The 15,600-nt window shown below is 51.9% G+C and overlaps 1 long non-coding RNA gene across 3 annotated transcripts; it reads right to left on the reverse strand.

The window, feature by feature from the left end:
* Positions 1 to 1,531: 1,531 nt before the first annotated feature.
* On the reverse strand, positions 1,532 to 12,884 carry LOC311437412. Of its 3 annotated transcripts, none has more exons than XR_014693450.1 (4): positions 12,751 to 12,884; positions 11,430 to 11,551; positions 6,624 to 6,740; positions 1,532 to 6,536 (listed from the first exon to the last, which is right to left on the reverse strand). It is a non-coding gene; the product is annotated as an uncharacterized lncRNA (long non-coding RNA). The 3 variants fall into 3 exon arrangements; XR_014693451.1 differs by lacking the exon at positions 12,751 to 12,884 and adding an exon at positions 12,077 to 12,204; XR_014693452.1 differs by lacking the exon at positions 12,751 to 12,884 and adding an exon at positions 11,721 to 11,947.
* Between the last annotated feature and the right edge of the window lie 2,716 nt (positions 12,885 to 15,600).

Raw genomic sequence — 15,600 nt, forward strand, 5'->3', positions numbered from 1 at the left:
CTCTGCCCGGGCAGGAGCTGATGTCCCTGTCCTGACTGCATCCCCCTTGGCGGTCTCAGCATTGACATGATCATGATATGGCTTTCCTCTGAAATTACACATTTTTCCACCTGTGCTTGGACCATGCAGAGGCTCTGGGGGGACGGCTGTGGAGCTGAGACCACTCTGGCCCTATTATCAACAGGGGACTGCAGTACCTCTCTGTGCTGCTGAATTTGGGATAAACCCCATCCACGTGGGGCAGGGCACAGCCTCCTTTGGGAATGCTCTCTGGTACAGTACCGGTGACCCCAGCAGCATCTGGGGACATGCCAAAAAAACCCATAGCTCGCACCAGCATCACAAAAAGATGAGAGTGAGGGAGGGGGAAAGCAGCCGTCCTGCTGGGGACGCTGGCAGCTTACAGGGTCTTCTCCTCCCTCCTCTTCCCCACCAGCAGATGTTACACGCAGCCCTTCTTGCTGCAAAGTGGCAAGGATTTCCACCAAGCAGTTTGTTTCGGCACGGTCTCCCTGCCCTGCTAAGAGCTGCAATTTGGCACCACTCAGCCCAGCTGGGGATAATCAGCCATCAGCAGCACCACAGCCTGTAGGCAGTGAGGACTGGCCCGCTGTGCCCCAAAAACCAGGAGGATGCTCTGGAGCAGGCCCCAGCCAGGAGCTCAAAGCATCACCTAGCCTGAGGAATGGAGCTGCTGATCTTAGGGCCTGAATTAATTAAGCCCTGAAATGCACAGAGCCCTGGATGTAACGATGATAAAGAAAACCCCATGTTCTGGGTGGTTGCTGCTTCCCTCTGGTAGCATCCAGCTCAAACAAGTGCAGGGGGCTCGGCACAGGTGGTTTCAGGGCAGTCACCAGGCTGACAACACGCAGCTGTAGCTGCTGGCTCCTCAGGCAGCACAGCTGGAGCAGGAGGATGATTTACAGCTGTGCCTAAGGCCAGTGGTTGCAATGCTCAGGTCCCAAAAAAATGCCAGCCCCCAACGGTACCCAAGCCCTGGCTGAAGCACCTGGCCCTGCAGCTGCTTCGAGGGGCTCCTCGCAGGCTCCCATCCTGCACAGGAGGAAAGTTCATCCTTTTATAAACATTTCTCCTTATCAGTAACACTAAAATAGTTCCAGAATTTTGTTTCAGCTTCTTCAAGGGAAAAGAAAATCCCAAAGAAAATCTGGGAGGACAAGGGAGAGGGGATCTTTCCATTATAATCAGGATTTTTAGTTAAAAAAGCCCTTATTCCTGAACTGCTCCAATAGCTGCCTATCTTATCTTTGACCCTTCTTCAGCAGCAGTCAGCATCCTGTAGAATGGTATTAGAAAAATGGGTCCTTGCACATTTTTAAATAAAGTAAATAAAGATAATGAGAAGGGTCTCTCCAGCCCATGGGCAAGCTGGCATGCAGGTCCCTCAAGGAATATGTAGGTTTAAAAACTTTCAGGGTGTTGACGGTGTTAGAATGGTGTTAGTTCTTTAGTAATTCTGCATGTTTTCCTGTAAACCAAAGAGCATATTTTCAATGAGAGCCCATCAGATTCAATAGAAATAGATCTTTATTAATAACATGCACATTATATGTATATTTAAAATACATTTACATTTTTCTACTATTCACTTTAGAAAACAATTTCATAAAAACCTTTAGTCAGGTCCCAAGTAATTTTAAACATTAAAAAGCCATTTTTAATCATAGAACCAGTCGGTATTATTCCAATTAAGTGGTGTATAATCACCATGTATTTACCATAATGCAGGCTCATGCATTCTAGCAGAAATAGGTGTTCCCTTTCCTGCTTTGTTAACCATGTCAAATATACGATGATATACTTGACAACATCATTCTCTGCATTTCTGATTCCCTGCTGAGAGAGCGCTGTACAGATGGCATTGAAAAGCTGGAGACAACTTTTTTTTTTTTTTTTTTTTTTTTTTACAACTTTTTGAGTTCGCGGGAGGGGCGCTGGCATTGCAGGTAACGCAGAACCCGGTTATGGCAGAAACTGGAAAAGGAGAAATTTCGTGAGCCATGAGGAGGAATGCAGTCTAAAAAAAAAAAAAAAAAAGATGAGAAGAGGGAATTGCCAAACACCCTCTGTGTTCATGGCAAACTTTGGGGTCAGGGTCGTGCTTCCCAAGGCCCTGCTGAGTACGGAGCCAGATCTGCATGGAGTGCACAGAGTTATCAGCTAAACACGGGCTGCGGTTTTTACAGGACATGTACAAAGGCTCGTATGAGGATGGGACTTTAAGGCACGATAGTCCGTATGTATACTCAACACATTCATCGAAAACAAAAGTTCCATTTACAGTGCAATATAAACGTATCCAAGAACTCAAGCGGCAGCTCTATAATCACTTTTCACTGATAATTAGGCAACTGAGGAGCACGTCTGTGGTGCAGGGCAGCCCCAGCCCCGCTCGCCCGTACACATGCTGAGCGTTGAGCACACGAGGAGCCTCCCTGGCTGCAGCCGGAGGATGCGCGCCAAGACACTCGGGCAAGACCCAAAGTGTTTGCAGGATCAAGGGCCTAATATCCTGGGATGTCTGCACCAAAGCTGATTTCCTGCTGGGCCAGGCTGCCTCCTGCCACAGCCGCTGCTGCTCCGGGCGGCACTGGCGCTGCTCGGGTCCGGCATTCCCAGCCAGGTTGGGGAAAGCGGCACAGAGAAAGCTCTTTGAAACTCTTTGAAACGCTACTTACAGCCAGGTGTGCTGCTGTTCCGAGATGACAAGGGGTTGTCCTAAGCCAGTCCTTGGCAAAGTTACCAGCTCTCTGTTACCAGCTCTGTCTGCGTCGCCCCGCATCGTCTCTGATGAACGCGCTATCTCCAAGGCAACTGAGTCGAAGGGAAGGAAGGACTTTTCTTTACATCCAGTGCAAACATAGCCCGTGTGTGGGAGCTCCTACCGCAGTCATAGTAGAATATATAAATATATCTATCACCGAAATTTGACCACCTACAGACAGATTCACACATCAGAAGCTAGAAGAGCTGAATTGCAGCTACAAACCCCAGAACAGGAAAATCACTGTAGGAAGCTGTATTAAAAACGCCGGTACCTGGTAGCTTGGCAACTAAATGATAAAATCAGCACATAATTCAAAAAAGTGTCAAATTAAATATTTCGGGAGCAACTTGCAACGTTACTGCACCTTTCTACTTCTTTATCACTCCGAAAATTATGTTTCTTAAGCACTGAAGTTGAATGTTTCAGAACCACTTTTCAACAGCACAAATCACCGGGTGAAGCAGAAGGCAACAAAAACTTGTGTAGACTCAAAATAAGTTAGAATTGTGGACCTTTAACTCAATTTCATATCAAAAAGTCAACCAGAGTTTGCTAGAAATAAATGATCTCTTTTAACAGCTCCTAGAGCAAGTAGAAATAAATAAAATTAAAAATCAGACAATGTATTTTGTTCAAGAAAACAACACGTGAGAAAAACACGAGTAAAACATTACCCTCTTTCATGGGTAGCCCAAGCAGTTTTGTTATCTGATCCAGATCTGCATCTGTTGTACCTGTTCAGTAGACAGCACGTTATCAGAGAAGCTCTCCCTAGGCAAGAAAGTACCTGCCCCTTTCAGTGGGCAAGGAAATCAGCGTTCAGAGCTGAATCTGACAGGGGCACTGCTGTTTTTTTTCAGGTGAGGTTTAAAGGCTTTAACCCTACTGAGCTTTTTTACTCCATTGCAACAATTTTTATGTAAAAAGTTTGTTTTTCAGGCCAGGACCATCATATGAATATAATAAAGCAAGTCAGAGGTAAAACAAAAGCATTTTAGCATTTCACATAGTAGCTAGATCATTATGAGTTCAGGCAGAAGCACACAAAGAATAAGGAAGTGTATAAGTTGCATCACTTCAGAGCAGCAAGTTACATATTTTGAAACACCAGACAAGAGGAATAGTTGCCCTGTAACACCCAGCAGGCCTGGCCTCTGTGTCCCCAGGAGGATCCCAGGGGCCAGGAGCTCCCCCAGAGACTCACAGCACCTCTCATGGCACCCATCAGCCCCTTCTTGTGCAGCATGGGGTTGGCTTCCAGCTTCTGCTTGTGGTACCAGGGCTGCTGCACCCAGCTGGCAATTAGCAATTAGCCAGCCTCTCTCAGCTGGCCCCTGTCGAGCTGGACACAGACCCTCGTAGCTGGAGACTCCCTGAACAGGGCCCAGCATGAGTTTTTTGGGAGGGAGGCATAGCCCCCTGTGCTGCACAGCAAGGGGCTGACGACACCTTTTGGAAGAGGCAAAGAAATACACCCTGCCTCAACACAAAAACAAAAGCTGCTTCTCACAGCCTGAACATTCGTAACAACCTCCCAAAACCAGCACTGCCTTGTTTTTCCAGCCTCACTGCAATACCTGTGCTGTTCGTGTTCCCCAGTTTTCTGGTTATCCTTGTTTTGAAATAAGCTGTTGCATTTTTTTCTGATTAAAAAGTTGTGTTTAACTGCTCCTTTCTATCCCCTAAACCTGTCCTGCTTCCAATTGCTGATGTAGGAGTTGACTTTGCTCTTCACACCTTCTGCTCTTGCCTTCCTATCTTTCTTTCCTGCGCTACGAACACGTGCCTGACAGCTGTGATGATATGTGCAACACACACAACTAAGATGCTCCGGGCAGGGTTACAGGAGGAATCCTACACTAAACACATCCCTGTCGAGCAATGGTATTTGTTCGTACTCCATAATGCCTCAGAAATAGCATCGGCCAGACCTGCATGAGACAAGCCTTTCAAAATAATAATAAAAATAAAAAAAATCAGGTTCTTAGATACATATCTGCCTCCAGCTGAGTGTGTGCTGTTACCTACTTTGCTTTAAAGCTGCGGGGGTGATAGCCAGCCAGGCAAAGCCAATTTCTTCACTGGAAACCAACAGCCCTCTAGGACAGGCTTTGGCCCATTTTGTATATTTGTTCAGTGATTCTGGGTTGCGAGCCACCCTCCGGTGAACAGCAGGTGCATCAGTAACTGATAATTTACAGGCTCATCAATCACATTTCCACAGGTTATAGTGCAATCTTTGCTTTTGACCCCATTGCTGGAGCATCATCTTTTCCCTTATATTACTCTTTGGTATTTTCAGGATATAGCTTTGGCAGCTATAAAACTTTCCACTTGTAGTCATCGATTTGCTGAACGCCTCTCATGTCATTTCATAGCTTGCGAAATATATATTTACATATCCTAAGGTTAATTCCCAGATTGAAATTAGACATTTCACTTGACCTGAAACACTATTACGAATGCTGAGTAGCTTCATCAGGAGAATCTCTGAGGCTTTACTAGCATCTGTCACGTACATTCATTCTCTATCGATAGGAGTTATGGTTGTTTTTCTGCCTTGTTTATTCCACGTAAAAATAAATGACTGTCTATTCCCTAGCACCAATGTGAACCTCCGGCCAAACAGCAAATTAGCATGCAGAAAAGTATCAGGGAAACAACTAGGGGAAGAATCAAATGAAGCTAAGGAAACACTGATGGCGGGCTGAAGAAACAATTTTTCCTGTGAGTCATTCTGTTCTGCATTAAAATAGCAAAATAGATACCAGCTAAGAGATAATAATATGTAAAAAGGTGAATGCAATTATTCTAAAAAAAAAAAAAAACCTTGTAGATCTCAGTATAGAGTGTCTTGTAAGTAGCAGGCAAGTTAGTCTCTGAAAATCCTAAGCAAAAGGCTGTTTCCTTTGGCACTGACTCCTTCATATTCCAAACATTTCCTCAAAGAAACTTTCTATCTATGCCTTTATGTAAATAACTTGCTTTTTACTCCTCACTGTTAGACTATTCTGATACTCTGGGGGCTCCCCTTCTGCCAGGGATGGCAGAATTTAACTGCAAAGTGATTTTCAATGTCTGTATCTACACACAGAGAACTCAAATGCGGCTTTGCTTCTACACAACACGCTGCACACAGCCTCGGCGGGTAAGGACCTGTGTATTGCACCAGCTCTGTGTGTGTGCCAAGGTACTTCATAGCCACGGGGTTAACACCGGGGCTGCCGAGTGGGTTTCAAAGTGCCACCCGCTCAGCTCCTACCGCACCCGGCTTGATCATTAAGTATCTCTGCAATTACTGCCTCATCTCAACACCTCAATAAGCAGTTCAAGCATTCAGAAACAAACATAGGTGGGTCTAACAGCTACTTTAATTCATTTTATAAATAAGCAGTTGAGAATTTTGCTCCAAGTGGCTGCTTGTGTAGCCCATTCCGTAAACGGCGTTCTCTGCAGAATAAGGCACGATACGATACGAATGCAGCTCTTCATAATAGAGCGACTGGGAACAGCACTCGTGTACCATAAACTTCAGCCGTTTTCGTGCGTCAGAGTAAGCAGTCCTATAACACGGAGCCTCCTTAAAGTATTCATAGCTCTCCCTCTCTGTCTCTAGGTGAATCTTCCTCAACAGATTGTTAATTAATACAGACCTACGGAGGTAGGCTTCAGGGTCTTCCAGGAATCGGAGTTTCTGGAGAGAAAGTTTTAGAATACAAGTCCGGTCCTCGGGTAGTATCAGGTGCTGGGGAGCAAAGAGCATCAAAGGGGTCTTTAGTACGGAGGAATGACACCGAGGGAGGACGGGAGCTGGAAGGAGAAAGCTACTCACTTTTGGACAATACTCATGGCAATCTTGATGTAAATGTTCTTCTTCTGCATATTTCCTCTTAAAGTAGGCTACTTTCGACGTCGTTAATGTGTTTGGTAGGCCCCGATGAGATCAGCTCTGCGCAAAACAAGAAGGAGAAGAGGCTCGGTCACGCTGCCGCCATGCCTGTGGCAGCACAGGGGGTCCAGAGACGGCACCGCGCTCCCCCCGACCCCACAGCCCCCTCTCCACACCCCAAAGGCAAAACCTGAGGGGGGGTCTCCAAACCTGCAGCCCTCCAGCCCCGCAGACCCTGCCCTGGCAGCGCTGCCCCCGCGGGCTAATGGGGCGTAGCTGGGGGGCTCGGGGGGCTGCAGAAGGGTCCCCTCGTTACAGAGGGGGGTCTCTGGGGAGGGGAGAGGCCGGCTGGGGGTCACCATTACCCAGGCAGCTCCTGAGGCCGCCCTGTCACGGCACGGCCCCGCTAGGGGGTGGTGTTGGCCCGGAGCAGCCGCCGGGCCCGGCCGGTGGAGCTGCGGCGGTTACCGCAGTGTGGGGGGTTCGGGGGCCTGGGCTCGGTGCCCCCCCTTTGGGGTCGGGGCTTTCTGCTCGCCCTGCTCCCAGCTGTGCTCCTCCGGGGGGGAGATGTGGGGTTAAAGCACCTCGACGAGACCATAAATGTGGTGCTGGGCAGCTCAGGACCCCCGGGAGAACCAGGGCCCAGTTGTGGTGCCCGGTTCGTGACGCGATCCCGGGAGGCATGTGCCTGTGGGGCACCAAAACCCGCTCTGATTGCCGTGGTTTGCGTTTAAATGGGCACATTTTTGAGATCTTGCTGTGGTGGATTTTAAAGGCAGTCCCCAAAAGTTAGGATCTGGAGGCACTCAGGTCTTAGGGCATACATTTCTTTCCCACACTGAGATCCTTTACGGGGGCACGTAAAGCCCGGCTTTCTGAGGCAATAAAGGGTTTGGTTCTGGGCCGCATCTCTACAGCATAGCATGGCAGCCAAACCAGACCTCATCGTACAGGGTGGGCTTGGGGAGCTCCTGGAGTCCTCGCTGCAGGTGGGAGGGAAAGGATATTGGTGCAGGTCTTGCAGGGGAGGAGGCGATGTGCTCCGCCATCCTCCCTCTGCACCAAAACCCCACAGAGGTGGCCACAGAGGACAGCCCCCCCCCCCCCAAAGGAGGTTCTTCTTGTGTTTTCTCCCTGAATTTCAAGTCAGCGAGGATGGAGGTTTGCTGTAAAAGAACATTACAAACCGGGGCAGAAAACCCTTGACTGATGGATTAGCACCTGATTTGGAGCCAAGTCCCCCAGCCCTGGGACTGGCCTGACGTGGATCCCACAAAGCAGCACCGTTCCCACCACAGACATATCAGAAGGGGTCTGCCACCCTTGCAACAGGACAACGCCGTGTTTTAGTCACGCTGGACCCACTGCACACAGCAGAGATGCTGCCTGCACTGCCCTCAGCTCTCGGGACCACGACACAGCTGCAGTAAGCAGCCACGAACACTCATTCAAACACACGTGCAGCAGCCTTCGGTGCTGGGAGGTTTTATCCTAGTATTTGAATTACGCTGGAGACCGGGCACCCCGAGCACTTAACTACTCTGGTAGTAGGTTCTCCTAGGTTAAAGCCCCTCTGCTGTGTTTTCTGAGTGCAGTCTCAAAGCATTTACCCTCCCTATGCTGTAGGGTAGGAGAACATTACGTTTTTCCTCAGACTACTCTGAGGACAGAGGTATGAAAGACGAAGTGGCGTTCCCATGGCCACCCGGGCCATCAGGGATGGGAAAGGAGCCAAACTCAGCGTACAGGCTGATGAGCCAACCAGGGGCTCGTTGTTCTCCTTCAAACCGGGCTTCTAAATGCTAAAACTCGCTCCCTGGTGGTTTTCAGCGAAAAGGCAGAAGCACAGACCCAGCTCTGCCTGTGTGCTCTGCAAGCAGAAAATGAGCAGAGGCAGGATAGACAAGCACAGCATGCAGAGCATCGCTGCTGCTATGTGCAGAGCCTTCGGTCTCCTTCAGCTCCATGCAAACCTCTCCTTTGCTGTCACTGGCAGCAGGAATGTCTCTTCCCCCAGAGATGGAGGATGACAGTGGGACAGTCACTGCCCCTCGCATGCGTGGCCCTGAAGAAAAACTGGCAAATAGCTTGGAGTGGCAATGCCAGATGCAGTTTCCTGGGATCCAGACCCCCTCCAGACATAATTGTTTTGCATGAGGGTGAGCCACGGTGCAGGAGAGCCTGCAGCTGTCCCCACCATGCTGCCCTGTCCCCACTGGTCCCCGGGGTGCTGTCAGAGGGAGAGGATTGTGTCCTGAGAGGGATGCAAATCACCGTCCTGGCAGTGGGTTGGGCGAGCATCCAGCTGGCACCAGCCCTCTGCCTGCCAAGTCTGCAGGGTACGGACAGCACCAGTGCAGGACATAGCCCTCGGGTGCGAACCACAGTCAGTTCCCAAAGACCTCACAACATCAGGCAAAGCAGTGGAGCTATCACAACCCCCAGCACTTGCTTTAGGAGCAAGGAAGGGCAGCAACCAGCAGCTGAACACCAAACGCACCTCTGGGCTGCGAGGCTGATGTTAAGAGGACGTGTTCCCACTTGAAAGCGCAAAGCCACTCAAAAGACACAGAGAGCAAAGCAGACACAAGCTGCTCACCGCGATGCTCGCTGCTGGCAAAGCCCAGAAACTCCAGGGCAGGAGGCTCGCGAGCTGCCAGCCTTGCTCTAATCCTTCTCTGAAAGTCAGAGCGGACGGCCTCTGTGCGTGCCTCGGGGCTGCTTGGCCGGGGCTGCAGGCACGCACGGCGGTAGTAATGCCGCAGTGAATCAGCCCCTCAGCGTTTTGTTTAAATATAAACATATTGAATCAGTGCTTTTTGTGTAGAAGGCTATTCTCGCCAGCCAAGTGTTTTGACAGTTACAGCAAGGTGGTATGAGTCACTGCCTCCGCCTCACTCAAGCTTGGAGACAGATACATCTTAATCACATTACATTTCTTCAGCGCCACACCACAACGGCACAGAGCCAAGTTTCCCCCTCCAGGGGCTAACCGGTGGGTCCTGAGCCTGATATTTGTCCTCCCAGCCTGGAACAGACCTCGGGAAGCGCGTTGAGCCCCCCGCCGCCCGCCCGCCGCCGCCGCCTGCTCGGCATGCGCGGCACACAGGAGCGCGGCGGCTCCGGCTGCCATTAGCACTAATGGAAGTTCGGAGCATAAATCCCACGCGCGGCAGCGAGGGAATAGACGCCTCCGTCTCTCCAGCCTGCATCACTCCAGCGCAGCTTCGCGAGGCCTTTAATTGCGCTTTCAAAAAAAAAAAAAAAGAGCAAAAATCTGCCCGTTCCTATTCATTTCTCCGGGAATAATTACAGCGCTGCGTGGACCCGCAGAGTTATTAGGCGTGTTTGGGCAGAGGGCTATCTTATCTAAATTGAAATGGAAATCGATTTATAACACGGCAACTTCGCGGTCTAGCTGCAAATTGCAAGAAATTGTCTTCATCTGGCCCCGGGCTCCCCCATCACCCAGCGACAGGAGCCCCTCTGCGGCATGAATTAGTGCTGGGTGATTTCGAGAGGGCTGCAAGTCAAACCGGAGAGGGGGCAAAGTGGGGCTTAATGAACGATCAAACAGCCAGGAGAAGGCAAAGCTCATGCCTCCCCACCTGGGGCAAGGGAGAGGGACATGCTAGACCCAGCTCTGCCCCAGACATTGTATGCGAGAGCTGGGGAGAGCTCCTACACTCGGTGTCTCCTCCTTTCCTCGGAGGAAAACCCATCCCTGCCTCATGGTGCTGCAGTGTCAGGGCTGTAGGAGCTGCTACTATCAGCACGTCGATGCAGATGTCTGCAGGGGGCAAGCAGAGGGGCTCGCTGGCCGAGCCAGAGCTGCCGACACTGCACGTGGAAAGTGGTTGGTAAAATGTGCCCGTGCCCTGCGGGGTTTCCTAACACGGGAGAAGATGATCAATGTGCGAGGTGGAAACCGTTTCTGAGCATCTCTCGCATGCACAAATAGAAAACCCGAGGGAGGCTTCTGAGCACGCAGAACCGGGCATTTATTACCAGCAGGAGCTGTGACTTTGACATGGCTGGAAATACCGTAACGTCCTTGCAACCGCCGTCAAACTGCAGTGATAAATTCCCCCGTCTCTAACCTTAGCAGCGCTCGCAATTAAGGAGAGCTCGGCTGAAACCCTGCCCTGATTTCGCGTGCCATGCCGCTGCGTTTCTCCTCCGCCACTGGCAGGACAAGCAGCTGGTCCCACTGGGGGCTTTCCGGTTGATAACTCAAAGCTACCAAGCCACAGGCAGGCGAACATGTGGGTCGAAAACACATGCCAGCCCCAGGATTTCACACAGACTGCCGATCGATTGCAGCTCTTCCAAACAGGGACAGATTTCCTACTCCTTGCTCAGGCAGAGAAAGCCCCTTTAATTCACCTGTGGGCAGGTAAAAGCCTTGCTGCTCTCTGCTGGCGGGAGCTGCTGGCTTTGCACGTTAAACCTGCCTTCCTTTTAGTTTGCTAATTGCTTTGCAGAGCTCCCTAACTCATTTCTGGGCAAGGCACAAGCATCCGAATAGCTCTGATGAGTGCAGGAAAACCGGGGGACTTCTCCTCTCCCTGTCCTTGCAGTCCCGCTGCCTGCACCCCTCTGACTAAGGGGCTGGCTAGAGCTCAGGCCACATGCAGCGAAGAATAAAACCCCATCCCCAGCTTGATCTCCTGTGAGCACTCCTCCAAACCATTCCCCTCACCCCGAAGGCAAGCCCGACCGGCTGGAGTCTGCAAACTTGTTGGTTACCTGAGGCCGTGGAGTCAGTCTGCAGAGGGTCTTTCTGGGGTAACGCCAGCAGCTCCGGTGAGATTTCCTCCTCGCACGGGCTCAGCGAGCATTTCTGGCAGCACGGCACTGCTGAACGGTACCTGCCACGGGGGAGCAAGGAGAAACACACATGGCTCAGGTGGCAAAGCCGGGACGTACGTGGCACGAAGCTGGGCTGCAAGGGAGGGGAGCGCTATCTCAGGAGCCCCGCGGGGCTCGCTAGCAGGGCAAGCAGAGCTCTGGTGTCACATCCAGCGCTCTGACTCTGACCTGGCTGCCTAGACACCCTCTCGAGCGTCAGGGAAGTGAAATCAAACATTAAGGAAATTTGCTTCGGTCTCTCGGTGGTATAGCTGCAATCCTCCCAGAACAAACGCTGCAAGAATACAGCTTGCTCCCTGAATATCCGGAAGTTTCCTCAGCTAGAGCGCGATCGCTGCCTTGATCCCTGCCCTTTAAAACTGCACGTTATTTCCTCGCTCAGCTCTTGTCAGCCTGGGAGGAGAGCTGGAGGGAGGCTATTAAAACCACAGCATCGTTTCGAGTAGTAGCACTGATTTCCTATCCCATACGCGCGCACACCCACACTCCTGCAGAGTCGCACGGCTCGGGGGAAGGCAGATTACCAGCTTTATTCAACAGAGCGATTGCAGCGCGCACGTTTCAGTGTTTGCCTTGTGCACCGGCCAGTTCCTGGGCTGCAAGGAGACGCAGCAGCACCCAGCCGATGCCTCTCCTCCTGGGGGGAGCATTTAGCAAGGGGCAGTGAGAGCACCTCCTGCTCCGGGTGGGGAACATAAACAGCTCTGTGCATGCGTCCCCAGCTCTGCACGCTCACGTGCGTGTGCAGCCACTCACACTTTTAGGTGTGTGAATGAAAAACAAACAGCTCGAACCCCTGCGAAACAGAGAGAGAAAAGCAGAGCGTGTGCGTGCGTGCCTGTCTCGCAGCTGCAAGACGTCTATATTTGGATGGTTGCCTCATCCCAGGAGATGACACTCAGCTAACAGGCACCAAACGAGCAGCCACGGACACTTCCCAGAGTCCTGCTTTGGCTATGCCGAGGTGCCTCGGATGCCAGCCACCTTCCCCAGAGCCCCACGCAGCCTGGCCGAGCCGCAGACACCTCTGCAGGACGACCAGCCGAGCCTCCCGCTGGGCTCCTCACCCCTTGCCGAGGCTCAGCAGATCCCAGCTCTCGCCCCACAAACCTCCTCCGTGCCGACACCCCACCGGGGAAGCAGAACCAGCAAAACCCCGCTCCTCCCCTCCACCACACGCTCCTCCACGGCCACTCACCCGCCCGGCTGCAGCAGGAGGGCTGCTCCCCGTCCTCCCCTGGCCCCTGCGAGCCGCCGGCTGCTCCTGCTGGCGGTGCTGGCGGTGCTGGCGGTGCTGGCAGCTCCCGGGTCCCCGCAGCACTGAGCCCAGCATCACCCCCGGCCGCAGCGCCGAGACGGGGCCCAGCTGCGCCCCGCGCCGATTGGTCCAGCGGGAGCAGGTGCGGGGCCGTCGCTAGGGGCGTTGCTAGGGGCGTTGCTAGGGGCGTTGCTAGGAGACCGTGACGCTCTGCCCATCACTGGCGGGGCGCGGGGGTGCGGGGATGGGATGGGGATGGGATGGGGTGGGATGGGGTGGGATGGGATGGGATGGGATGGAACAGGATGGGATGGGATGGGATGGGCTATGGGGAGCGGATGGGGTAGAACGAGGTGGGATGGGATGGGACATGGGAATGGGATGGAACAGGATGGGATGGGATGGGACATAGGGATGGGATGGGATGGGATGGAATGGGATGGGACAGGATGGGATGGGATGGGAAGGGATGCGATGGGATGGGATGGCACGGGACAGGATGGGACATGGGGATGGGATGGGATGGGATGGAACAGGGTGGAATGGGATGGGACGGGGTGGGGTGGGGTAAGCACTGATCTATTCGTTTTAGTGACCTGCAATAGGACCCAAGGGAATGGAGTCAAGCTGTGGCTGGACATCAGGAAGAGGTTCTTCACCAAGAGGGTGGCCGCACACTGGAACAGGCTCCGCAGTGACGGAGTCATGGCACCTGGCCTGTTGGAGTTGAAGAAGCCTTTGGACTGTGCTCTTGGTCATACGGTCTGAATTTTTGGGTAGACCTGTGTGGTGCCAGGAGTTGGACTGGATGATCCTTGTGGGTCCCTTCCAACTTGGGATATTCTATGATTCTATTCTATGGGATGGGGTGGGATGCCACAACTCAGAGCTGGAAAAAGGGGTGAGGAGCTGCCCGGGACATTGTGGCAGGGCAGAGGATGGGGATGAGAAATGTCAGAGCTAGGAGGGGACAGCTCTGCTCCAGGCTTCAGGGGTGGAAAGGCAGAAAGTGTCCCGTCTGGGCAGGATGGAGGATGTATGGAGCAGAGAGGCAGCTGCGGGGGAAAAGGAGAAGAGTGCTGGGTGTCTGCCCCAGGATGGGGAGAGGGAAAAAAGGGGAGAAATGTAAGCTGGAAGGAGCTGAGGAAGTGGAGGTTCCTATTTGGGGCTGCTAGCAGTATGAGCTGGGAGCCGAGCTCTGCTGCTGTCCTTCTGGGTCACACTCCTCTTTCCTCCTCCCCCATGCCCACCACCCCCTCTGGGCACACTGGCCTTTGGGATGCCCCATCACGGCACCCTGCTTTGACACACACACTAGTGACCCCAAAGAGCTCCCCCACAGCACCCTGAAATCCCATGGAATATGGGATTATGGGCTGCTGCATGAGCAGACACCACACAGAAAGAGCCCAAACCTCCTCTTAGATCAGCCCAGCACCCTGGGATCTGCTCAGCACCCTTCCCAAGGAGAAGGGTGCTCCTTGGGAAGGGTGCCACGAAGAGCAGCCCTGTCTTCGTGGCAGGCCCAAGTCCCATTTAAGAGCAGCCTCAAACCAGCCACTCCCTCGTCTTTGGGCATCTGGTTGCACCGATACGCGGTGCGTGCACACATCTCTGGTCCTTGCAGCTTGAGAAAAGATCAGTCACGGCCACATACTTACTTCAATTATCTCTCAAGTTCTGCTCCTTTTATTGAAAAGTCAAACGAACTCAAACTAATTTCAAATTTGATTTTTCCAGGACAATAGGAAGGCACTGGAATTTAATTGATTTTGATTACCTGCCTTATTATTATGCTGCCAGTAGCGATAGTTCAGGTTGGTGTAATTTTAAATTTACTGTGAGATGAATTTGACATTTCTCTGCTGCTGAATAGAGGACTTGAGTGATGCTTCAGCTCTTCACAAAGATGTCATAATTAATTCAGTAATATCACTTCTGGATACGGAGATAGAAAAGGAAGACACAGCAGCACCTACTCTGCATCTAGGAGCCAAGCGAATGACAGAATGCGTTACTCCAGTGTTCCCGAAACTGACTGTGATTTTTTTTTAACATTCAACACAATTTCTGCTGCAAAGGCACGTCTTCCCCTCTCCTGTCAGCAAACAAGTAGGACTTACTAGCTGGCAGTAACTCGCAGCCGAGAGGTCAGCTCATCTTCCCCCAGCTGGCTCCAAGAAGAGTTGCCATCCCCTGAGAAGCCCAGAGCAAATTCTTCCGAAATCCAAACCTCGCTGCTGTTCTTTGACCCCTTTCTGAGGGGGCAGAGAGCACAGGGAAACAGAGTCCCTGCTAAGACAAAGCAGTGGTCACACGACCTGAAGGGAGATGCACAGCAGCTGCTCCATCCCATCCCATCCCATCCCATCCCATCCCATCCCATCCCATCCCATCCCATCCCATCCCATCCCATCCCATCCCATCCCACCCCATCCCCTGCATTGCCATGGGATGTGAGCTGCCCCCCTCTCCCAGGGGAAGGAGCTTTTCCCCCCTGCCAGGGATGCCCGCTCAGGAGTCGCTGCCCAGCTGAAGCGCACGTTGTTTTCATGCAGTGGAAATTAAACAGACCCGTGAACTGGGACCAAAGTCTCTATTGACAGTGATATTATTTGAAAAGATAAGACTTCAAATGCGCACTGCACGAGATAAAACCCGGGCAAGCAGACAATAGAAGAGTAGCTTTTTTTTTTTTTTTTTTTTTTTTTAATTCTTTGGAAAGCAAGATTGCCTAGCACAGTCAGCGCTGTAATAAAATAATAAACATATTTTAAAATGGTTTAGGGC

The sequence above is a fragment of the Aythya ferina genome (genome assembly GCF_964211825.1).
Source record: "Aythya ferina genome assembly, chromosome: 5".
NCBI classification, from domain to species: domain Eukaryota; kingdom Metazoa; phylum Chordata; class Aves; order Anseriformes; family Anatidae; genus Aythya; species Aythya ferina.